The 26,579-nt window shown below is 40.7% G+C and overlaps 1 pseudogene; it reads right to left on the bottom strand.

Annotated features, from left to right (window-relative positions):
• Nucleotides 1–2,554: 2,554 nt before the first annotated feature.
• LOC134390043 (large ribosomal subunit protein eL8-like) overlaps nucleotides 2,555–26,579 on the bottom strand; it is a 53,356-nt pseudogene continuing 29,331 nt past the window's right edge.

Below are 26,579 nucleotides of genomic sequence, written 5' to 3'. Positions count from 1 at the left end.
AAGAAATATATCTGGGTATCAATCCTAGCACTTCCTTTTAATAATTGTGAGACAGTGGATGCCTTACTTCTATAAGCATGTTTCCTCTTTTTTTTAAATGGAGCTAATAGTACCTACCTCAAAGTGCCAATGACAAAAGTAAATGAAATACTTCATATTAAACATCTGTCATAGATCAAGCAAGTAATTGACCTTAATAAGTGTTTCTTTTCTATTCCTTATTGAACCATATGTAATTGCTGATATTCAACCGTTTTTTTACTGAAAAAATGACAATTCTATATTGTTAAATCTAATGATTAGTGATTGACTATGATATATAGTAGTACCCTTGATGAATTATATGGAAAATTTATAGATGTGGACTGGGACACAAAGGGAGGGCTTGATGCAATTATGATGAAATAACTCAATGAAATTCTGAGAACTAAAGATGCTTTCTTAATTTTAATAGGGATAACATTCCTACTAGTCATATTTTAAAAGCAAAAGGACCAATAAAATCTAGGAGACCACATATACAACAGAGGGTTGAGGGAGGTCTTATTAACTAAACTGGAAACTCAGATGTTCTATTAAAAAAAAAGAGAAAAGAGAGAAAAAAAATGAGGAAAATTGGCTCATTAAAAAAAAAGAGAAGCCTGGCCAGTTAGCTCAGTTGCTTAGAGGATGGTGCTGATAACCCCAAGGTCCAGGGTTTGATCCCTGGACAGGCCAGCCCCCACCACCCCCACTCCCCCCCAAAAAAAATCTTAGCAGGAAGAAAAAGAGAAAAAGTCATATCTATTTGACCATATAAAACTTTTCAATATCATATTAAAATATCATAAATAATATTGATTGATTGCCTATCTTTTATCACTACAATATGAGGTCCAAGAGAGAAGAGATTTTTGTCTATTTTGTTCACTGTCGAATCCTCAGTACATAAAATAATGTCTGACACATAGCAGTTATAATGACAAAAAAATGCTATAACTAAAGGCAACCAACAAATAATAGATGAGAACAGACAAAGGGTTAATATTTCTAATGCAAAAGAGTTATGAAAAATTAACAAGAAGGGGACATGAAACTCAACAGGAAAATGGGAGGATCCAAATGTCCAAGGAGTATGTGAAAATGTTCTCAAATTAATACGTAGCATTACCACTTCAGACTGGCAAAAATTAAAAAGAGTGACAACCTCTATTGTTCATAGGGATGTAGGGGAAAGGGTGCTGCCATACAAGGCTGGTGAAAAGGTGACTGCCTCAGGTCCTATTGGAATGCAATTTGATGCTATGTGTTAAAATTTAAAACAAATATACATTTTTACCCACAGATGCTTCTTCTGGGTATCTGTTTCATAGAAATGAAAGCACAGGTGCATAAGCATATATATGAGGATGTTTATTGCAGCACTATTTTAGAGGCACAAAAGAAAACAAGCAGAAAGTGTGATTGCCCATCAACAAGGGAATGGCTGAATAAATCACATCACACTGCAGTATAAAATGTTACATAGTCATTAGAAAGTTATTGCTAAGAAAAAACAAGATTCAAAATTATGTGTATGTTCCAATTTTTGCAAAGTAATGACAAAACTTCTCTATGTATCTATTCATATCCATATATATGTAATGAAAATGTATGTACATTATGTGTAATCATTTATTTATATATACACGAGCATAAAGAAGAGCATGAAGGTATATACAGTAGGTTGTTAATGTGGGTAACTTTGTGTCTATGAGGAGCGAATGTAGATTGACAGGGAAGTACATGGAAAAGGAAAAGCTGAACCAAAACAGAATACTGCATTTAAAAAAAAAGTATGTATGACACAATCACACCCACTGAATTTATGTGAAGTTATATACAATTGTTTATATGTACAAATATTTTAAAAGAAAAAAGCAAACAGAACAAAGGAAGGGAGTTTCACGGAGCCATGGCCATCTCGGTGCCATGTCTTGGTGGGCCATAAAGAACACTGTAATATAACAATGGAAATGGAAAATAATGTAAGGCAAGACCGCCAAGCCCATTTTCAGGCAGGATGAAGGATGCATTTCTACCATTAGATAAATCAAAACAAGTTAAGTAAACCCAAAGAACCTGTCCCGGAGACCACAAAAAAGCCAACAGGGAATTAGTATAGCAAAATATGAAAATGAAAAATAATAAAAACCACCACTGTGAAGCACATTTGTTAGAAGCCAGACTCAAGCCTCTAGTCAAACTTCATGACACAGAGAAGCCCTAAAGCGAAGCGGAAGACTTGAACTGTACCTTACGCTGCCTGATTCCTCAAGTATGTTCAAGCCTTAAAAGTCCATGATTTTAGAATGCAGCGGGGATGATCTAACATTTATTATTCATACAATCATAGAATTTTGGAGTTAGACAGGCCTTGGAGGATTTTCTACCAGTTGGTCCAAAGGCTGACTTTTAAAGATTTTTTAATTGATTTTTTATTGCATTTTTAAAAGACACAACATAAAATTTACCATTTTAACCATTTTTAAGGGTAATTTTTATTATTATGTACAGAAAGCTCAACAGTGTACCTTTAACCCAGTTGAGTGGCAAGTTGTTTGGCCTTTGCCTTTTCCAGCTTGGCAACATGAGCCACAGGTTCTGGGCCCAGGACATTGTCTCGCTAGTGATAGCAGATCTCATCAGACCTGTCATTGTAATTGGTCCGGATAGCTTCCACCAGCTTAGCCAGAGCTCCTTTGTCTTTCGAGTTAACCAGTGTGACGATGACAGGGGGCAGGTCTTCCTGTGGACGAGTCATCCCTATCTGGCCTGCCCCTTGATAATGCAGCAGGGAGCCCCTATCTCATGGCACAGGGCAGGCTGGAAAACAATCAGCTCAATCCATGTCATGTGCAGTCACCACCAGCTGAGCTTTCTTCTCCATCAAAGTGGTGATAGTATTAACCCCTGCTATAAGGACAAGTGGACTGTTAGTAGGGACATCCCCCTTGTTGGCAGCTTTCTTAGCCCAGGTTAACCGTCTCTGCTTCTTCTCCTAGTCTGTACTTGCGGGCCAGCATAAGCAGGTGAGTAGCTGTTTGTTAGTAGCTGTTTGTCGGCCCAAGGCCTGGGTGAACTGGTTAATTGCAGTAGGCACTTTCAACTGCTTATAGAGAATAGCCCTTTGCCGTAGCAGCTGGAAGTAGTGGGACCATTTGACAATGCAGGTGAGGTCCCTTTTGGGCTGGATGTCCTGTCCAATGCCAGAATTCTTAGGCCTTTTCTCAGAGGATTTACTACCTGCTTGGATCCTGTTTTTTTACAACAGCAGGGGCTAGGGTCACCTTCTTCCCCTCAGCCTTCTTTCCTCTGGGAAAGACCTGGAGACTCAGAAACTTAGGATTTCAAATTCCAACATCTCCAAGTTTGTAAACTTGATCAGACAAATGTGTGTGCATATGCCTTAATCTCCTAGAAGAATATGCAACGAAGGATAATATATCTGGTCTGGGTCTCAGAGAAACTTAAGAGAACAATAAATGAATCCCTGCTTTTCAGTTCATTCAGCAAATGTTTAATGAATGACTAAATGCCAGGAACTGTGATAGACACTAGGATGCAACAATGAACTAAACAGGACAGGGTCCTTGCTCTCACGAGTTTACTGCCTGGGCAGGTGCAATACATAGTCTTTAATCCAGAAATAAAACTGTTGAGTATGTCTTTCAAACTGAATTAGAGGAGAGAAAGAAAGAAAACAATACAATGAATATGAACAACAGAAAACAACCTAAAAATGGTCACACTTACCCGAAGTCATGTTCTCACTGAATCTACAGGATGAGTAAAAGCTAACTGGACGTGTTTGTGGAATAAAATTTGTAAAAAAAAAAAAAAAATGATAGTTTGACAGTTCTTTAGGGAAGCTTTATTGAAAAGATAACTTTTGTAGAGAAGATAGCATTGTTTAGGTTCAGCAAATATACTACCATTCTGCTGTCAAGTTCACCATTTCTCAGCCACAGTGGACATGACCAATCAATTCCAACACTTTTCTGATACAGCTTCTCAATAGAGGTTCCAGGCAGCCCTTGCCAATCAATCAGATTTGGCACTAAAAACAAAATGTATTTGCCATCTTGGGTATAGCGAAAAGATCTCTGGCCTCAAATTTAAAAATCCTGAATTGTAGCTACAGGACTTCAATAATATAAGGAGACCGGCCAACATTTGGACCATTTACCTCAGTCCCCAAAATAGATGACAACAAACACGGCTGCCTTTCCTGTAAACTACATGAAAAGGTGTGTGGGGTGAGGTCTCGTGTTCCACTTTTCAGTTTTATGGACAGGAGAGTGAACCCAGAAGACATGTCCTTGGGTAGCACCAGAATTTGTGAATATGCCTGAGAATTACACAAGCATTTTGCTGAGACTTGCAAAACTGAAACTAAGAGGAATGCCAGTATAGAAGGTATTAAATTTCAAGCCAGAAGGTCTGATATTAAAACTTTACAGAGATGTTGAATGTACATAACTTATAATTTGTGATGGCTCTTGCCTCTGCTGGTCACAGAGCCAAGGCAATGTTCTCCGAACAATAAAGAACCAATTATGCTACAAACTCTGATTGATTTGGAACATGGCTGCTTTCTAGAACTTCTATTTATTTTGTATTTTAAGATGCATATTGATATCATTTTTATAGTTTTTCTCTTAAGCCCCACTTTCTATAAGAACAAGTGCATGCCAACTGAAGTTTTGCCAGTCACGATACTCTAGCAGCTGGCAAAGAATTACTGGATTTCAAAAGGTTTTTTCTTTTTTTGATTTTTCGTCTCAACACATGCCAATATCTTTAACGCTGACTGTTACACCATTGCAAAAGCTGTCTTGGGTATCCCACGTTCTGTTGAGAACCACCCTAGTACCTGATCACTCTATACCTTTATTACTGTCAGCACAGTCCTGGTGAGATGGACCATGAACTCGAGTAGACCTGCCCTCACTTTGTCTAGCTGATGAAACAGACGCTTGATTCTGGATGAAATTTTCGTGCTTTTCACTTCTGTAATCTTATGATGGATAAATGGCATTATGCTAATAATAATGATTGCCTTTAGCATTTGATTACATATCTTACCCAGCTACACATTTTCTTCGACTGCAGTCTTTCATATCAGTGCCAAATTGCATGAGAGCTACAAAGATTTCAATTTAATAGGTGGAAAGAATGTTAATTTTAATCCCGCTATGTCAGTGTGGTGGCAAATGAGTCAAAAGGACACAAGGAACTCTGGATATTAGCACAATTTCTTTTACTCCAAAGAAAAATGAAAGCTGTATCTTCTGCTTATTGTCATTTTCATCTCCCTCTCCTCCCTCAAGCTCTCGGTTTCAGAGATTTAAGAGAAGTGGGCAGGCAAAATTTAGAGAGTGGTGCTCATCAGTGTTTACGATGAGAATATAAGACCCCTTTTGCTGCATGTATCAAAAGTGCCAAGACACAAAGGCACTGTGGACCTACTCCTGTGGGCTAAGCACCTGGGAAGCTGAGTTTGTATATCCAGGGACTGGTGAGAGAGATGCTTAGTGCCCCATGATCTGATTGTTCCTGCCCCACCTGCCCTTCCTCTCGGGTGTTTGCCATTGTGTTATCACTCTCCTACACAGTTCTCTCTTCTTCTTTGTTGATTGCTACTTCTTTCTGCTGACAGCTGATCAAACCTTAGGAAAGCCAAAGCATGCACCTCCGGGGTGTTCTCAGATCCTTCTGATGCAGTATTGGAGTGCAAGACCTATGCAACTGAGACCCCAGTCAGCTGTAGACCTTTGACCGGCGGCCCTCCAGAGTCCCCACAGATGTCTTTTTATACACTCTCCCATTTCCCTTACATTTCAAGTTTGTAATGTATAAAGGTCCCCAGGGAGGAGCAGTCACAGTCACGGCTCCCTTGCTCTACAGGACACTGTTCTGACCCCTGCTGGGAGTACATAGTATCTTTAGGAGCATTCCTTTGGGTGGTTGGTAGGATTTGAATGTTTGAAAATGAGTGGTTTTAGAAAGTATGGCTTTAACCAAGAGACAAAATAGTTTTAGTGGTTTTTTGTTCCTGTTACAGCCTTATCTTGCCATAAGGTGTTATGCATGTTTTTGTCTCTCTCACCTTCACCTCTGATTGTCACATCGCCTCTCCATAAGCAATGCAGCTGTGAACGCTTTCAAGTGTTGCTTTCCCCACATGACCTAGGATTCATGAACCCTCCACCCAGTGGCAGAGCCCAGGAGTGCTGTGTCACCTCACTTCATGTGAGCCTCTCGGACAGGACCTGCTCAATGTCTCCATGTCAGTACAAGCTGCTATGGATTTGGGTCCAATTTATATCGCAAACTGCATATAACTGGAAAGATTCAGCAGGAAGGATCCATGGCTTCTATTAACCTTGTAAAATGTTTATTTAACTGGTAAAATTAGAATGGTTTATGTGAAAGAACATGGACTTCGGAGTTAGAACTGAGTTCCAATAGTGACTCGACCGTGACTTACAGTTGCATTGTCTGTAAAAAGATGACAATAAAAGAGAATTATCTATATTGCAAAAGTTTTGTGAGAGCGAAGTGAGATAATGTATATAATACACTAAGCACAGTGCCTAGCACATCATAAGTGGCCAGTAAATAGTCACTATTATTACTTTTATTGTTGTCGTTCTTGCAGCAGATGTTATGGGCTGCCTGCCCCAAATCCATTACTCCATTCTTGCTGGAAATGCCCCCATTTTTCTGTGTCCCCCTGCAGAATGCCAATGATAGGTTTAGGGTGGGCAGCTGGCCCAGTTCTGGCCAGTGACACATGGAGGGAATTCTGCTCGGGGTGATAGAAAAGTTTGACTGAAAGACTTGCATGGAAGGAACACCCCTGTTTCTTTAGTTGGATGTTGTGTGTCTAGATGTGACAATCAGAACAAGTCAGGGGAAAACAGGCAATAAGCTTTTCTCTTCCTCTTTTACTTTCACAGATAGCTAAAGGGGTACGTAGCAATAGACCTGGCCCTGTGGGACAGCATAGCCATGTCTCTGTCTTCCTTGTTTGTTGAAAAGGTATCATCTGTGAGCACATGACTGCAGTGCCATCAGCCAGAAAGCAGTAAGGTCTCAGGACTTGATGTTAGTTTCAGAGAAAGTGGGAGCTCCCTGTCCAACCTAGAGCGTCAGTCCTGTGCTCCAACCAGCTGGAGCAGGGCTGTGTTCTGGGTCATGGGCATGTGCACCAGCAAACCAAGTACAACGTGGGTTCTTCGTGGCTCTTCCTCAGACTTGGAACTCCCTGAGCAAAGGTGTTTTAGGTCCTTGGTTGTAAGAGCAGCATGAAAACACCAACTCCCCCATCTCCTTTTTATCAGCCTAGACACAAATAATTTATTTATTTAGCCTGATTAGGAAAATGAGCTATGTTATACAGATAGGTTTCCATATAACTGAAGTTGAGGCCTCTGTTCCAGACTTTAATTTTAACATATTTGTGGAATATTGAAAAATGTGGTTCTTGTTTCTTGGCATTTTCTCAAAAGCTAAATACATTTTAAACTTTTTCCTGATGACTTAGAGTCTTCTTTATGACCTAGCTGTGGTGTCCACGTGTGTGTCTGCGGCCCTTCGTACTGCCTGTAACATGGTGACTCTGAGAGGTTGGAGAGCTCACAGTGCATGTTCATGAAGTCTGCACGGTTTTGTCCTGTGTGAAAGGAGCACTGGGCTGGGAGTCAGGATGCCTGTTGTCAATAAATTTATATCCTCTTGGTGCAGAAAGTGCCAGGCTTATCAGAAGGCAGGAGCTAGACAGAATAGGGGTGGGGAGACTGTCATTGGAATCTCCCTATGGTGGGGATTCAGGGAACCAGGAAGAAGACTTCCCAGGAGAGCTCTGGAAGGGCTAAGATAGAACAGAGATATGTGACCCTCTAAGACCAGGTTGCTAGAGTAAACAGAGGAGTGAGGAGAAAGTGCCAGGCTCTCTGTGACATTTCTTCTCCTTGTCCCCCACGTGCTCCCCTCGTCTTCCTTTGAACCTTCTGACAGGTGAGCTTTGAGCCTCTTCTCAGTCCTGGGGTTCAGTTTCCACCCCGAGCTTCTGCACTGCCCTGACCTTATTGACACCTACTTCCCCTTCCCCACCTCTCATCTCCTGGGTCCTCCACTTGGGTTCAAGCCAGGCAAATGCAAGGCTGCTAAATGCCACTTGGTTATATACAGGATAAATACTCAGATTCCACAGAAGAAGTTGTCAGTTTGCAAATTTTAAAGGAGGAGAACCTAAATCTATAAACCAATAAGATAAATTCCCCAACTTATTAGTAGGCTGATTTAAAGGAATCCATCCTATTAATCGAAAATGTCATTTTTAAAATTGCATGTCACCACGGTATTAGTACTTTGTGAAATCAGTGATTCCAACCAGCAATTTTTAAATAAAATAGAATAGAAAATATCAGGGTGCATCACACATAGTAAGAAAAAGTATTGTTGCATGAAAAGTTTGATTCCATTGAATATACACAAAGATGTGAGTATATGGACAGGTTTACAAGGTTAAATGTATTTCTTACTGTAGATGGTAGGCAAAATGTTTGAAAATTATTGAATTCTAATGATTGTGCTTGGCAGTCAACTTAGGACCATATCTGAGCCTCCCCTGGTCCTGGGAAGGTATCTAAAGTATCTGGGAAAATGTGCCCTCCTGGTAGGACTTACTGCTGCACAGGAGCTAAGGTGAGTCTTTGGGCTCATGCATGAAGTCCTCCACCTCTTCCAGTGAAATACTTACCTATAATGTTAGATATGTCTACAAGTCAATTTTGGACTGGACAAAGGCCTCTCCCTCATTTTTCATTGGTAAATGAAATAATTAGGGAAATAACTAACCTTACTTTGAAAACGGATGGATCCGCCTGTATCATTTCTCATTTCTGTAAATGTTGCTGTGAGCTGTAAGTGTGGCTTCTCCTGGCCTCAGGAGGGTCATCTGCTGTCCATCTGTCTCTAACCTGGGCCATGTTACAGCTTGAAAGATAATGGCCTTGTGAAGGTTAACTTTATGTGTCAAGTTGACTGGCCACAGGGTGCCCAGATTAAACATTGCTTCTGGGTGTTTCTGTGAGGGTATTTCTGCATGAGATTAGCGTTTGAATCCATGGATTCAGTAAAGTAGGTGACTCTCCCCAATGTGGGTAGACATTATTAAATGCTTTAGGAGCAGAGGAAGGAGGAATTCATCCTCTTTTTCCTGCCTCAGTGCTTCAGCTGGGACATCTCTTCTGATCGCCTTCAGCCCTCAGAATAAGACTTATAACCTTGGCTCCCCTGGTTCTCAGGCCTTCGGACTGAGACTGAATTACACTATCAGCCTTTTTAGATCTCCAGCTTGCAGATGGCAGATCATGGGACTTCTCAGCCTCCATAATCACATGAGCCAATTCCTCATAATAAATCTCTTATATAGATATGGATATAGATATATAGATATATATCTCCTACTGTGTGATGGTTAATTCTAGGTATCAACTTGGTTAAATTAAGGAATGCTGAGAAACCAGGTAAAGCTATCTTCTTAGGTGTATCTATGAGGGTGTTTCCAGGAGATATTGGCATGAGAGCCTGAATAGACTGGGTGGGAAGAACCCACCACCCTCAGTGTAGGTGGGAACCATCCAATCTGCTGGGGGTCCAGAGAGAACAAAAGACAGAAAAAAGGCAAAGCTCTCTCTCTATCTGCTAGAGCTGGGATACACTCTTCTCTCCCGTCTGTGGATATCAGAGCTTGAAACTCTTCAGCTTTTGGGTTCCAGAACTTAACACTGAGGACACCATCAGCTTCCCTGGTTTCGAGGCCTTTGGACTTGGACTGAGCCACGCTACCAGCATCCAGTTTGCAGATGGCCTATTGTGGGACTTCTCTTCACAATTGTATGAGTTAATTCCCCTAATAAATCCCTCTCATACATTTGTAACATATCCTATTGATTCTGTCTCTCTGGAGAACCCTGACTTATACAGGCCTCAAGAACTTCTCTCATCTATGCTGATGGCTGGCATGGTTAAATTTGGTTTTAAAAAGCTCCCAAATATTCAGGAATATCTGTCATGTCCTCACCACAGAGAGAAGCTCCACACCTCATAGCTAGTGTGTATCATCTCTACCAACACCAGTTCTACCTGCTCTTTTACACCTTTTCCCTTCCCTGTCCTTATAGCCAAGCTAAAAAATCTGTACTTACTGAGAATCATAGGCATAACTTCTGAACTTAGATATATCCATGTCTCCTCAGGCCTCCTGATTATCCATCCCAGGCCCAGTGGGTCATCCATCACCAAGACCCTAATGGTTTTCAGGCTCTCAAGATGACTTCTACCTGCCATTTCAGCTAGCATACGGCATTCTTCATGGAACCCACACAGCGAACATTCAGATATTTTAGACGCTCCAAAATCTAACATATAAGTTTTACTTTGGCTATTATGTTTATAGATTTTCAGAAATTTACTGTTCAAGATGCCCCAATATTACAACTTTTTGGGGGCAAAGCATTTGATTCTGAGATACGCTTAAAGCATAGATTTTAGTTTTCTGTAAATGAAGATCCACATTTATTTATTTATTTATCTGTTGGTGGCTGGCCAGTATGAGGATCTGAACCCCCAATCTTGATGTTATAACACAATACTTCATAAATGAAGATCCACTTTTAAACTACAGCCTTCTGCAGCTTTTGACATGCAAGTCATAGATTCCTGCCTCTTTCAGGACACCAAAGATTGGAATGTGTCTCCATAGAAGTAGATGGCCAATAAACGAAGTGCAACCGATCAAGCTCAGACCTATGTGAGACCACACCACATGCTAATCCAGGCTACCAGGGAAAAATCAGGAAACAACCAACAGGGTTGGTTTTATGGTCAATTGCTGTAGGTGGTAAGACCTGGTGTGCAGATTTTTGCAGGCAGCACCTACATAGACTGGGACACATTTTACGTGCTTAATAACTGAGAGTTGTTGGTGTTTTCATTTCCTTTTGTTATTCTCATCACTCCTTACCAGGCACACTGCAGGCATATGCTTCTTGTTACAAAAGGGAATTATGAGCATGGATGGTTCAGTACAAAATCTTGTTCATGTGAGCCCTAAATAGTTCAATCTATGCTTCCTGCTGTTGGGTCATCAATCCATTATTTAAAAATTTGCAGCACATATTACCTCAAGAGGAAGGAATGGTGTTGTCAATGGTGCTCAGATATTGAAGACCTCCTATGTCCACCTTCTGTTCCCCATGGTCCTGAGTGACTTCAATTCTCCTGTGGACATTCAGCATATTTACTGTATTGGAGCACAGGCTTGTATCTCAGTGAACTGACTGCATTTCGGCAGCTTCTCCTGAAACTAAGTTTTCTCACAAACTTTTCAATAAACATTCCAGCAATAGTCCTATTTATTTCTCTCCTTATCAAATACTCAGACTTCTTGAAAGAATGGTTTCTACATTCACAACTTCTAGTTCCCTCACCTCCTATGTTAGTTAGGGCACAGGCTAACTAAGCTTGTGTGATGAGATCCAAAAATACAAGGGCTTATATGATTCAGAACTTCTTATTTATTTATTTATTTATTTGTATTGAAATGTAATAGATTGTACGTATCTGTGGGGTACAGGGTTGATTATCAATACCTGTGTGCAATAAGGGATGCTCAAGTCAGGATAATTAGTACCTTCAACATGAATTTAGAACTTCTTTCCATCACGTAGCATTCCAGAGGTGAGTCTGCTGTTGTCCATACAGGAACACAGGTTCCTTCTACCCTGGGGCTTCACCATGCCCTGGAGTGCTGTCCTCATCTCATTGATGAGGACACGGATGACCCCAAGGATTTGACCTGAACAGCTGAAAGAATGGAGTTACCATTATCTGAAATGGGAAGAGGACAGAGGAGAGAAGCTCACTTTTAGTTAGGTTAAGTTTGACATGTTTATGACATGTCTAAGTGGAAATATGTCAGTAGTAGGCAAGCAGTTAGGAGTTCAAAGGAGAAGTCCCGGCTCTAGATATGATTTGAGGAGTCATCCATCACAGGAGTTGATGAGATCAACAAGGGAATGAGTGTGCATAAAAGAGAAAAGGATTAAGGACTGAGCCTTGGGTCACTCAAAAATTTGGAGGTTGGGAACATGACGAGGAATCAGCCAGAGAACGAAAGGGGGCAAGTAGTAAGGAAGAGGAAAATCAAGGGAGCGTGCTGTCTCTGGAGCCCAGAGAAGAACACATGTCAAGGAGGAGGGTAAGTTAATTTTCTTGCCAAATGCTGCTTCTGAGCCAAGTAAGGTGTCTTAGTACATTTTTGTTGCTTACTAGAGGATATCTGAAACTGGGTAATTTCTAAAGAAACAAAATTTATTTCTTGCAGTTCTGGAGGCTGGGAAGTTCAAGGTGGAGGGGCCACATCTGGGGAGGGCCTTCTTGCTGGTGGGGACTCTCTGCAGAGTCTTGCAGCAGCATAGGGCATCCCATGGTGAGGGGGCTGATCCTGCTAGTGTGCTAGCTCAGGTCTCTCTTCCTCCTCCCATGATAGTCGTTAATACATTCATCCACTCATGAGGACAGAGCCAATCACCTCTTAAAGGTCCCACCTCTTAATACTGTCACATGAGTTTCAGAGGGGATGAACATTCAAACCGTAGTGTAAGGTAGGGACTGAGATACAAAGATTGGATTTAGCTTTAAGTGGTAGACAATATATTTTCAAAGCAGAGGTGAAACCAATAAGGGTATTTGGCTTAGTGTTGAATAGGGAAAATGCACGAAAGTCTGGGAGTAATTGTGCCGCAAGAAACATCCTCTCCAGTTTCATGGGTCAGAGAGTCACTGTGAGAGGATTCATTGCAACAAGTGTGTACAAGCATTCACTCCTGGTGATTCACTTTAACGAAGTGGAACAATGGTGTAAATTAGCCAAATCAGCTTTCAAATTGCTACACATGCTTATGTTTGTATTAAAATGAGCTCACTTATCTGAACACATATATCAGCATGGCATTGTGGGCCTGCGGCCAGCAGGCCAGCAGGATGCCCAGAAACAGTAGCAACAGGACATCGAAACCCACCAGAAAAAGCCCACAAGGCAAAAGATAAAGGGGCTGTTACCATCTAGCTGGTATCAGACAGGCTGCTCTGCGGCAAACAGGTCACCAATTAAAGGGACAGAAGCCTCCAGCTCTGGGTAAAGTTCAGTCACTAGATGTATGAACTTAGACACATTGTTTTTCCTTTTTGGAGTAAAATGAGGGAGTTGGACAAGATAACCTTTCAGATTCCTTCCACCGCTTACACTGCAAAACTAAAGTATTCCAAACTCGCAAAAGAATTCACCTTGTTGATAATTAGTTTTGCCCCAGATGCATGCATTACTAAAGGTGTCAATGATTTTATCCTTGTAAATCACTTTCTTAAAGAAAGCCATGTACTTATTAACTCAGAGGCCGCATGTGCACACAACTGTACAGATTTGGAGGCCTAATAATGTGGGGACATTTGCTGTATCTAACCTACACGCTCAGAAGGACTTATCCCCCATATGCCTTGCCAGGGCAAGGCAGCAGGGTGGTTGTTGCTAGGAAGTGAAACATTCTGTTACCCTGCACAATAGAAAAAAAAAAAAAGAAAATGACAGCAGATGTGTGGGATCAGCTCTGTGGATCTGACAGTGATGACCCTCCTAATGCATGCGAGCATGCATCTTCCTTTTTGCCTTTGTGTTTTTTTACACATCCTTCCAAATTAATTCTTGGTGTGCTTTGTGGATGAATGTCGTTGGACTTCTGTGCTGGGCTCCGTGTCTATTGTTGGGATTGCATACAACATAGAGGAATCATCGTGGGGTTTTTTTGAGCAAAGTTTATTAGAATTCATACAAAGTCGCTCCAGCACATCATTCTATGGTGGAGACTGAGAGAGCCTACAAAAGATATATTCTTGAAAAATAAACGAGGATATATATTTATATTCTCCTAATTTATTTTTATCTTTTAGAGATAAATTGGAAACTGGTTATGAGAAAAATAAAATATTTTGTACCCGGTGGGTACAATGACTTTTGATCTAGCACAATAGCAATTTTTGCATTATAGCCTCTAATAGTCTACAAAGCACCTGCCATGTATCATGTTGTGTTGCCTCTACAATAAACTTATGTTATTTGTAGACCAGAAACAAAATATTAGAGCAGTTAATTTGAGTCTGCCAGTCTTGAGACATCTTCCTCCCTCAGGAATCTTTATGATGACAACATAAACTTCAGGACACCAAAGATTGGAGATTGATCAAAAGATTTTCCTGTCAAATGGCCGGAAATCAACCATATTGCTTTTCACTCTTTGCCTGAGGGTGGGTTTATCCAATCACCTAAAGAGTTCCTAACTGCAGACCTGCATTTTTCTGCAAATATTGGGTGGAGTGTGGGGAGGAGTACAGAGCTATTCCCTGGGAGGGCCTGAGCAGGCCACTCCTGAGAGAGGAGCAAGTCTCCATTCCTTTCTTTGTTTCACTAGGAGCAAATATGCTGGGTATCTGGGGACATCCAGTCGCTACTCTTTTATGTACCTTAGGACAATGCAGGGCAGATTTTTTCCTGATCTTTAAAAGAAACATAATTTCTAAACAAAGAAGGCCTTTAAATGAGAGATTTATAGGTGATACCTGGTCCTCTTTCCTGCAGCAGATCTTGTGGGAACAAGCACATATATGGGTCTACACGACCTTCCTAGATGACAGTCACAGCCTGCTAATTTATCTCCTGTCTAAACAGAAAAAGAAATGATCATACGATCGTGTGGATCTCAGGTCCCATGTAGGGGATTTTCCTCCATGTCCTCAAAGACAGGGATTGACTCTCCAAATTCACACACAGACAAGAAGTAAACTCAAGATTCAAATACTGACTTCTTGATTCTGAGGTTAACTCTCTTATATATCCACAAACCACAATTATAAATTCACTAGCCCAATTTTTAGGCAACCAGTACCATTTGGCACCATTTAAACTTTGGATGTAACCAGTCTCAAGGTGAGCTCAACCTCTGGACTTCCCAGTTAAATAATCCAATAACCTGCCTTCTTTGCTGGAGCTACTTTGAAATTGTTATTTTTTTTTAATTTTAACATTTACTTGTACATATTTGTGGGGTACACTGTGTTGTTTCAGAACATACATATACTGCACAATAATTCACTAGGGTAGATAGCATAGTTTTTTTATCTGTTAGTCCACTATTTCTCCTCTCCCTCTCCCACCTCCTCTCCAGACCTCTGGTAACAATTAGACATTGGTTTCTTGTCACTTGTCAGTGAATTTTCTAAATGATACATAAGGCTTCCAAGTCTGCAGGCAAGTATGTGTGCCTATAAAGTAATGATAAGTAGCATGTACTGATGGTGAACTAGGTGCCAAGTGCTGTGCTGAGTACTTTGCATACATATTCATTTACCTTCAAAATAATCAAGTAGGTATTACTGTCCTCATTTTCAAGATGAAGAAACTGAGGTTCAGATGGGTTAAGTTTATTCCCCAAGATCATATATCTAGGAAGATTCAGACCCTGGCAGTCAGATGCCACAGTCCCCACTCATAACTGCACTGCCATACAGACCCCTGTCCATGAGTGTACCTGTGTATCTTCCCTGTGGTGTTAAGAGGTAGGCTAATGGGGAGGAGGCTGACACTTCTGGCTTGTTAGTCATTTTCTGCAGAGCAGACCTTGATCTCGGGATGCCCAGCTACAGAGCATGTGGAGAACTTCTTCCAGGAAGAAGTCAGTGAGTTGAGACTGAATCACTGGACCATGGATTATACCGAGGGAGTTTGGAATGTGGTGAATCATAGCATCTGTCATTGAACAGGACGTCTGACTGAAATAAGAAAAGGATTTCTGGAAGTAGAATCCAGCCCAGGGAAGGCAAAAAGGATGAAACTGACAGGTGTGTCAGCCCGGTCCCCTTGCCCCCATCCCATCCTCCAGGTGTTTAAGTTCGGTTATATGTGATTTATTTTATACAGTCTTCTGTTGCTAGACACTTAGGATGCTTACCATGTTTTGCTATTATTAGCAATGTCACAAAGAACATACTTTATAAATCCTTCAATTATTTCCTAAGGATAACTTCCTTGGAGAGATTTATTGTATGAAAATAGACACGTCTTAACTATTGGCCAGATAATCCTTCAGAAAACTTATCAGGTAACTCCTCCACTAACTGACTATGTAAATACATGTTTTGTATGCATCGGCAGTATTTATCAGCCTTTTTAAAAATTTTTTTAACTTCTCAATATACATTGTAGTTGATTTTCATGACCCTTTACCTGCTCCTCCTTCCCTTCCCTCTCCCCCCCATCATATCTGTTCACTTGTCTTAGAAAGTTCAAGGAATTATTGTGATTGTTGTGTCTTCTTCCCCCCCACCCTTTATTTGTTTGTGTGTTTATTTATTCATTTATTTTTAGCTCCAACAAATAAGTGAGAACGTGGTATTTCTCTTTCTGTGCCTGACCTGTTTCACTTAATATAATTTTCTCCAAGTCCATCCATGTTTTTGCAAGTGGTAGTATTTCTTTCTTTTTTTATAGCAGAGTAGAATTCCATTGTGTAGATATACCACAGTTTCCTTATCCACTCATCTGATGATGGACATTTGGGCTGGTTCCAACTCTTGGGCAAAGGAGCTGAAAAGGCATTTCTCAAAGGAAGATATATGAATGGCCAACAGACACATGAAAAAATGCTCAACATCACTCAGCATTCGGGAAATGCAAATCAAGACCACTTTGAGATATCATCTCACTCTAGTCAGAATGGCTAATATCCAAAAGACTGAGAATGATAAGTGCTGGAGAGGTTGCCGAGATAAAGGAACTCTCATACACCGTTGGTGGGGCTACAAAATGGTGCAGCCTTTATGGAAAATGGTATGGAGGTCCTCAAACAATTGCAAATAGATCTACCATATGACCCAGCTATTCCACTGCTGGGAATATACCCAGATGAATGGAAATCATCATGCCAAAGGGATACCTGTACTCCAATTTATTGCAGCACTACTTATCAGCCTTTTTAATCTTTGAAAATATGACTCTGAAAACATCTGATTTTAATTTGCTTTTTTTTTTTTTTTGGCTAGTGTAATCATTCCTAAATCAGCAATTGGGCCATTGGACATTTTGAAACATTTTTTCTCATTTATTGTCCTGCAATTAGTATATTAATACATACTCTTTGATTGCAAAGACAGAAACCCAACAAATGAGAGGACTTATTGGATCTAGGAGTGCATTTGCTTTTGGGTAAGTCTAGATCCAGGACCTCAAGTTGTATAATAATATTCTCTCTCTCTCTCTCTGGTGTTTCTTCTTGGTCAGACTCTTCTTATGTGGCAGCAAAAATGACTCTAGGCTTACCTTGTCTTTGCAGCAAAAAAAAGGGGGAGGGAGGGTGATGGTGGTGGTGTTCCTTTTATTTTATAGCATATGCAGTAGTTAAATCACCTGAAAAAGACTGACTCATGCCAATGACTGAACATGCCAACCCCTGGAATAATCAATGTGTCCAAGGGGTGAGGAACTCTAATTGGTCACATGCCCATTCTTAATAGAGGGAAGATAGAACCATGCTATTGATAGTTCCATCAGGTAGTAAAGGATATTTTCCCAAAGGCAAATTATGCGAAGGAGAGGGAAAGGACACTAGACTGGAAAAACAAAAGATGACTACTAAAATATTCTTTTCTATTTAAAACTGAGATGTTCATCTTTTTATTGATTTGGAAAAGCTCTTTACATATTAAGAGTATTAACCTTTGAACTGTATTATCTCAACTATGTTTTTTTTTTCACCATTTTTCACTTTGTTTATGGTGTACTTTTTTCCTCTTATGGAAATTTAAAATTTTTTATGGAAGTCCCATGATTCAGTGAGCTTTCTCAGAGCTGCTATTTGGGGAAATTCTTGCCAATGTCTCAGGGCCACTCCTCACCTCACTCTACAGGCCTGAATAGCTAAATATACTAAAGCTTTGGCTCCTCACCTACCTCAAAGAGTTTTCAAGTGTTGATTGATTTCTTTGTCTGAAAAGTTGGTAACAGTAGTACCACAAGGGTATATGGTTATAGCAGAATGTCCCTATTTTTTTTGAAATGCATGTTATAGCATCAGAATGTCTATGATTTATTTTGAACTGCTTTGAAATGGTCCATCTAAAAATATAAATAATAAGAGAGAAATGGATAGGGTAAATGGGTTAGAGTCTTAACAATTTTAAATGCAGGTGGTGGGTAAATGAGTATTCATTATACTAATATTTCTACTTTTTTTATCTTGAATTTTTTTCTATTTAAAAAGTTTGAAAAGAGAGTGAGCAAGAAAAAGGAGCACTGGACAGTGGTGAAGAAAGTGAGTTCTTTACTGTACCTGTCCTCTTCTCTATCAGCTCCACTCACGGCCCGTCCCAGTGACCAGGTGGGGGTTTGGGTTCTGGATGCAACACTGTGGAATATGTTCTGCAGTTATTACCCCTGGTAGAGCCATTACTGCTGAAAATGGATTGGGGGTGTTGGTGCCATGGAGGAGCTGTGAATGTCCTTGAAGCCTTACTTCCAGATGATCCTTGGAACGCCATGTAAGGGGGTGGCCTAGCTGCCTGATGACTCAAGCATGGACTTTGACTTCTAGTTTCTTGTGAGAGCTAGAGTCACATTTTTCATAGGTCTCAATTTTGTTCTGAATATTTAGGTCAAATAAAAGCCAGCTTTTTATTACAAGGAAAAAAATAACTTGCCCCAGAGCTTGCTAACATCGGTTCAGAAAAAAATGTGAACTCCTTGGCAGGGTTAGCCCTGTTCAAAAGAAGTAGGAAAAACTGGAGTCATCTTTGAAGAATACTAGCCTAGAGAAAGAGTCATCAGAAATCTGGAGCCTGGAGGAAAACTGTGAAAAGTTTAAGGATGAAATAACTTCTCAAGAGTAAGACTTGAATGAAGATACCTCTGGATGCACAGAACAAGAGTAGTTAGTGGCTGAAACTACTGGAATGATCTACTCACTAGAAGATGAATCAGGAGTCGCCACATCACAAGCAGCTTTTCCAACAGAGCATCAAGCCAAGAGCCAGCCCCCAGGTGGTCCCTCAGCAGCAGGTGGACTTTCACATTGAAAACAGCCTTCCTCTCTCTTTTCCTCAGGTCTCTCCTGTGCTACTGGACTACGTTCACCGATCTCTTCCTCCAATCTGAATTCACTTTTGCTGGTGGATCCAAGGGGACAATTTCTGCCAAGAAGACCTTTTTCTCCTCTTCTCTTTCTCCCCTTCCTCCTCTGGATTCTACACCCCACCCCCCACCCCGACCTTCACATCCTGAAAATAGAAGTGAGTTTGTTCAAGATTAACTCAGCCTTCAAACAAACCAAATACTGTGCTTCCAGAACCATACCCCAAAACCTGGGGCCTCCTTTTGTCTCTTTCTTAAAAAAACAGTTTTAGAATTATTTATCTTTTATTGCTGTTCCCAGAAACTGACGCTACATAAGAGACTATGCTTTTGCTCACATTGAAACTTGATGGGACTGTGATTCTCAATATTTTAAAAATAATATTTACATATAATGCATGAGTAACATTTTTATTTATTTTATGCTTTAGTTAGTATAAAGACTAACCTCAATAACAATAGGAGTAATATATGTATACTTCAAAAACAGGAGTTGTTTTAAACTGCAAAGACAGCATTTGTTTGCCCAGAGCTGTACTTCTTATAGTTATAAAGCAAGTGTATTTATTAACTAAATAAGTAGTGATTAGTGATAGGTCTCCAAGAAGATATAGGCACTCTCAAGTTCGTCGCAGCGTTATTCACAACAGCCAAAATATGGAAACGGCCTAAATGTCCATCAATGGATGAACGGGTAAACAAAATGTGGTATATATACATACATTTTTAGCCTTGAAAAAGAAGGAAATCTTGCCGTATATAACAACATGGGTGAACCTGGAGGACATTATGCTAAATGTAATTAGTCGGCCACAGGAGGACAGATACTGCCTGACTCCACTTATATGAGGTATCCGAAATAGCCAAACTCATAGACACAGAAAATAGAATGGTGGTTGCTAGGGGCTAGGGTGAGAGGAATGGGAAGGTGTTGTTCAACAGGCATGAAGTTTCAATTATGCACAGTAAGTAAGTTCTAGATGTTTGCAATACAACATTGTGCCTATAGTTAAGAATACTGTATGATGCACTTAAAAATTTAAGAGGGTATATCTCATGTTAAGTGTTCTTACTATGATAATAAAGATGTAAGTAAGTACAAAAGTAAATAGCAATTTATTTTAAAGGTTTTTGTGTGATGAAATTTATGGAAAATTAATGTTTGTTTTTTGGCTTTTCTTCCATGCTTATAAACTTTTCTACCGCCACATTGTAAAATCTTTCTTATAAATTATGTCCTAGAGCATTTATAATTTTACATTGTAATCCATATTGAAGTCATTTTTTGTGTTAGTTAAGGGAACACAAGCTACCATAACAGAGAAATCTCCAACTTCAGCGCCTCAATGCACTAAAAGTGTATTTGTCACTTACATCAAAATCCAATGCAGGTGTTAGCTGGGCAGCCTTCCACATGGAACTATGAGGACCCAGATTTCCATCTTGAATCTATAACCTCCTTTAGGTCAATGTAGTCTTCTTCAATGATCTCAAGGGAAGAATGTGACAAAATATTTAGAGAAAGTTTATGAGCCATGCAAGTGGCACCATGGAAGTGGCGTGCATCACTCCTGCCCACATCCCATGGTTAGGGTTCAGTCCATAGACACAGAAAACTGCAGGGGAGTCTGGGAATTTAGGTGTTGTAACAAGAGAGAAAGAAACAGGCTTTGGGGAACACAGAGAAGTCTCAGCCACGATTTTGCACAACTTTGTCATAAAATGAGAAGTATGCATTCTTACCATTTGAAAATTTGGGGACATGTTGAATAAATCATTCTCCACCTCCACCATTGTCATCTATTAGCTTTAGCTGGACATTTGTACCTTTCACTCTAGCTCTTTGATTGTTTTGGCATTTTTGTATTGTTTTGTTTTCTTTTTCATGTAATGTGAAGTATGAATCCAACTTTACTTTTCTCTATATGGTGAACTCACTTTCCCCAACACCATCTACCTAAATAATATAAATAAATTGTAATTTAAAAATTCGTTTAAAAATGGAGAGGCCAACACACATCAAGTTCCCACATATACAAGGCCTCTCTATGCTCTTCCAGTGGTCTATTTGTCTGTTTTTTTTGTGTGTGTGTGTTTGTTTTTATTATCACACTGTTTTTATGACAACAACCCTTGTCCTCCAGAGCCAGGTCTGGAGAAAGTTGCTGGCCACCCATGTTACTTCATCATCCTCTCTGGATTGCTAAATTTCTAGGCTAAATCTTAAATTTTGACATCATTCTCAATAGAGGTAGCATAAGGCAAGCTAGATATAACCATGTGGTTTTCAGGCTATGTAGTGAGTGTACAAAATACAAGAAAAAGATGGGAATGTGGGTGCCCTTACTGAGTCATGACCACGACAGCCAGGAGAAAGGTTTGCATAGCCAGCGGAACAGGATAACATCTCCCTTGTCAATTTCCAAAATTCAGCATTCTCAGCAATACACAATTTCCTTCATAATCTGGCTCCAGTCTATTTCTTTACTCTTGCTGCCAGAGGCAGCACTGTGGTCATTATCTCCGTTCCCTTATTTCACCTTTGTGAATGCCAAGCACTTAAATAATTTACCCCAGATCATTCAGCCAGTTTTAGGAGAAGCTGAGACCAGAACTCAAATGTCCCCTACTTTATAGGTTCTACTGAGTTTTCCACCACCATCTACATGGGTCCTGCATGGGAAGTTTGTCCCCATACATCTCAACTCACTGTTCCTGAACACTTGAGAAATACTGCTATAGCTATCAGAGATACCAGGACTGTGGAGTGGGGCCTGTGACTCTTTTCCTTCTTCCCTCTGAGGGATTCCTGATTCTAGGAAAGCAGTGAACGAACACATGCAAAATTCCTTCACCTCCACTTCCTTCACTTGGTTGTGGAGGTGAAGACAATGGCCAGCTGAACATGAAAGACTACCTGGAATAGCTCCGACAATGCACATCAAAAATACAGTGGGAGGTCTTATTTCCACATGAGTTAACATGAGGAGCTTAATCCCTTCAATTCCCCTGTTTTATCACCATTCTTCTACATATGTCTTGAGAAAATGGGTACAGAAGTGGAATGATTTATACTCGGGAACCACAGGACTGGCATCCTGGTCAAGAACATGGTGTCTTCTTTTTTTTTTTTTTTTTTTTTTTGTCTTTTTCGTGACCAGCACTCAGCCAGTGAGTGCACCGGCCAGTCCTATATAGGATCCGAACCCGCGGCGGGAGCGTCGCTGCGCTCCCAGCGCCGCACTCTCCCGAGTGCGCCACGGGCTCGGCCCAGAACATGGTGTCTTCTATGGAACAGCATCTGTGCATGGTTATGGATAGTCTGGAACTCCTAGGGAGGGTAAGACTGAGGAGCTGTGGGGTTTATTTGATGTCTCTACCCTCATGCCTTTTAGAAATTCTAGAAGAGTTTCTGTCCAATCATTTGAAAAAAGTGGTACAAATAGAAGTCTAAGAAATACATTGTCCATTTATATCCCCTCCGAGAATCTTAAGTAGCTCTGGATAAAAATTAAATCTCACCCCTGGTGTTAGATGGGCTAGGATAAGAAGCCAGGCATGAGAAATGGAAGCAGAGTGACGGTGAATGTCCAAAGCCAGGTAAAGATTAAATTCCTAAGTCCTTTTTCTCTCTGGTATTATTTTCATTAAGATCAACAACCTTGTCTTCATAACTACTTTCTAGAAAATAAAAGCTGTTTGTGGGAAAATGCCCTCAGAATGGAGAGTTCCCACATTGCTTCTGAGTCCACCCATATTTCTCAAAGTGTTTTCTAACCTTCTCAGGTGAGAAGGGAGATGGTTTGGGGCCAGCAACAGTTGCTGACATTCAGTTGCTATTCTCTGCAGAGACTTACATTTAGCATCTTTCAACTAAGAGCCTTAAAACTCCTTCTAGGCAGAAATTTGCTGGGTGCTGGCCTGTGGTAGCTTTGACCTGCCTGAGGGCGATGCTGAGAAGTGACACAGAGGCGCATGTGGGTCAGCAATCTGAAGCTGTCCAGAGATGTGCGTCACAAGCATCTGACGCTATTTTTAGGATTTTCAGCCTTCTAACTATCGTTCCACATGTGATAGCCATCTCTGTGTCTGTGCATTTCCCTCTGATATGAATGAAAATTCTAAAATAAAATCCATTTTCTTTTGTACTTACTGCTTTTCTGCTGCTGAAAAAAAATAAAAATAAAAGTTATACAGATTCATTTTTAATAATTCCCTTAAAAGAGAGGTCAAGGATGCTTTTCTGAGCAGTTCCTTGAGAGCCAGCTTGAGAACTGATTTATCTGTCTTGGGTGGTGCCAGGAATGTAGAGGCTGCTCAGTCAAGTTTTGCAGAGTGAATGTTGTCCCTATTCCAGAATATCCATGACAGGAATAGAGTCCCCCATCTGTCTAAAGTGGTTTGGATGCCATTCAACAGATAGACAGTTTATCCCTAGGGTCAGACACCCCACCCTTTTTTTTCCTTCTATACCAATTAGCACCTCCCTCTGATTCTGAGGAACGTCATGGTATAGCAGAGAGATCATAAACTTCTGAGCCAGAAAATTGGAGTTTGACTCCTGAAATTACCACTCATTATCTATGGGAGCTTAGGAGAATTACTTAATTTTTCTGAACTTCCCTTTTTCGTCATAAGAAAGAGTTGCTGTAAGAAAGAAGTGACGGAATGTACAGTGTGTAGATGATAGGGGCTTTATAAATTATATTTTTCCCCTCTCTCTAGCCGAAATTTAAGAAGTGATGAATGACGATGTCAGAGGGGGAGGTCAGTGTAAGTGGTGGGATAAATAAAACTCAGCTGACATAATCTACACGATCATCTATTTAAACATTCATTCATTCATTCAGCACACATTGAGTGCTGTCGTGGTGCTGTGCTGAGAGGTGGGAATAAGAGATGAGAAGGACTTGGACCCTGATACTCTGCACCCACCCCCATCCTTGAAGAAAGTGAGGGCAGATGCCTCTCGGCAATGCAGTAGGACAAGCTCAGAGGCGTCAGTGCTGAGCAGATTTAAAGCCAAAGTAGCACTGAGGACTGAGAACATCTGTGCTGGTCAGTGTCGTCAGAGCCTGGGCTCCAGGCCCCTCTGTCCCCTGGTGATGACACAGGGCCACTGTTTTGCTGACTGACACACATAACATAAAAGTGGCTTCATGCTGCCTTGGCTTATTGAGTGGATCATGGAAAAGGCTGAGACTTCCTTCTCTTTTGCACATCTCTTTCAAAAGCTTTTGAGGGCAGATAAGATGACCTCAGACTAAAGCTGGAGGAGGCCTGCTGGGTCTGCATGAAATATATTTGTCTTTTTTGGCAGGCTGGGATTTGGTGGGGGGGGGGGCATGTGGTTTTGCCTGTGACATGGCAAATGTTTACTTTTGAGTGAATTCACAGAAAAAAATGTGTGCCCTTTTAGGGTATTGTAATTGATAGCATTCTTTAAGCTGTTTTTAAAGCTATAATTTTGGCTTCAAACTAATTCAAATGTAAGAAAAAGTAAATCATATCATGAATTGTTCGTAAGGGCAAAGCCTTCAGGATGAATGAATCGTTACTTAGTACTCATCACTTTCTTTTTTATTTACCTTGATCTTCAATACAATCTGCTATGGTTTGAATGTGTCCACCCGAAAAGCATGTATTAGAAACTTAATCCCCAATGCAACAGTGTTGGGAGGTGGGGACTAATAGGTCAGGAGGGCTCCACCCTAATGAATGGATTAATGCTTGAAGCTGTGAGTTTGGTCTCTTGCCCTCTTGCACATGCTCTGTCTCACCATGTGCTGCCTTCCACCACGTTCTGATGCAACAAAAAAAACCTCACCAGATGCCAGCCCCTCAATCTTGGACTTCCCAGCCTCTAGAACTGTAAGAATAAATCTCTGTTTTTTATAAATGACCCAGTCTCAGGGATTTTGTTACAGAAGCACAAAATAAGACACAACTGCACAAGGTAGGTTTGACAGTCTTCATTTTGCATGTAAATTAAACCTGGATTTAAGAGGTAAATACTTTGTCCAAAGACGCATGGCTAGTAAATGGCAAACCCAGGTCTGTATGACTCCAAAGCCCACAGTCTACATGGTGCTTTCTGCCATGGCATCAGTGCTATATAAGATGAATAAAATAAGTGTAATATATATGATATGATTTACAATATGAATATGTATAAAGTGCCATAGAAACCCAACCCTGGGAAAAAATCGTTCTCCTAGGGAGGCCATAAAATGCTTCACAAGTCAACCATCTCATTTTTCAGGCAAGAAAATGACACTCAGAGAGGTTGTGACTTGCCCAAGCTGGAGAAGTGGAAAAGTTAAGACAGAACCAAATGCTTAAGTTGTTCCTTTCCTACAAATAAGAACATGCTGTTTCATTATGCCACAAAGTGTTAACACTACATAGCAGCTAAAAATAATTTATAGGATAACTAGAAAGTAAAAAGACCAAAGTTTAGCAGTGCTGGGAAGTCAATTGGTCCCCAAGCCATTCAGTTTACCCAGGTCTACTTGCTCCCAAGTGTTATTCTTCCCCCACCTCCTAAGCCTTGGGTCAAACGTCAAATTAGAAGTTGAACATGGCTGTGCTTAGATGATGTTCAAAAAGAGTTTATCTGTTTCTATCTCCAAGATCAGGGAGAGAAAGTCTGAGAAGCAGATGGAATGGCAGTGTGGGGGGATGTCCAGAGGTGAAAGGCTAGTTGTCAGATGTTAATCCAGAAGCTTTCTGCACCGTCTGATGTGTCCGAGTGTTGCCATTATCTGTTGATGCATAACAAAACTACTCCAAAATCTAGTAGCATAAAGACAAACATTTTTTTTAATGATCATGGATTGTGTGGGTCAAGAATTCAGGTGAGGCACAGCAGGGATGATTTATCTCCATTCCATGGTGCCTGAAGCCTCCACTGGAATAACTCAAAGGGACAGTGGCTGACTAGACATCTCTGTCTCCTCCTGACCTCTCCAATGGCTGGCTTGGGCTTCCTTATAGCCTGGCAGTCTCAGCACAGTGGAACTTCTTACTTGGAAGCTCAGGGTTCTGAAAGACTAAGGCAAAAACTGCCAGTCCTTTGAAAAGCTAGTCCCAGATCTCATTTGACATAATCTGTTTGTCACAACTGCCATGGGCTAGCCCAGATTCAGGATGATGGTAGATAGACCCCAGCCTTAAATGGGAGGAGTGTTAAGGAGTTTGGGGCTATCTTTAATCCACTACATTATGCCATGACTGTCCCATTCACTGCTCTGATAAAAAGCCAGGCTTGGCCAGTCTAGCAAGAAGAAATAATAGGAATACCAAGACCTCA

This window comes from Cynocephalus volans, chromosome 11 (assembly GCF_027409185.1).
Source record: "Cynocephalus volans isolate mCynVol1 chromosome 11, mCynVol1.pri, whole genome shotgun sequence".
In the NCBI taxonomy this organism is placed as follows: Eukaryota; Metazoa; Chordata; class Mammalia; order Dermoptera; family Cynocephalidae; genus Cynocephalus; species Cynocephalus volans.
Note: the sequence above shows the minus strand (reverse complement) of the source record. Positions and strands in the feature narration are given on the sequence as shown.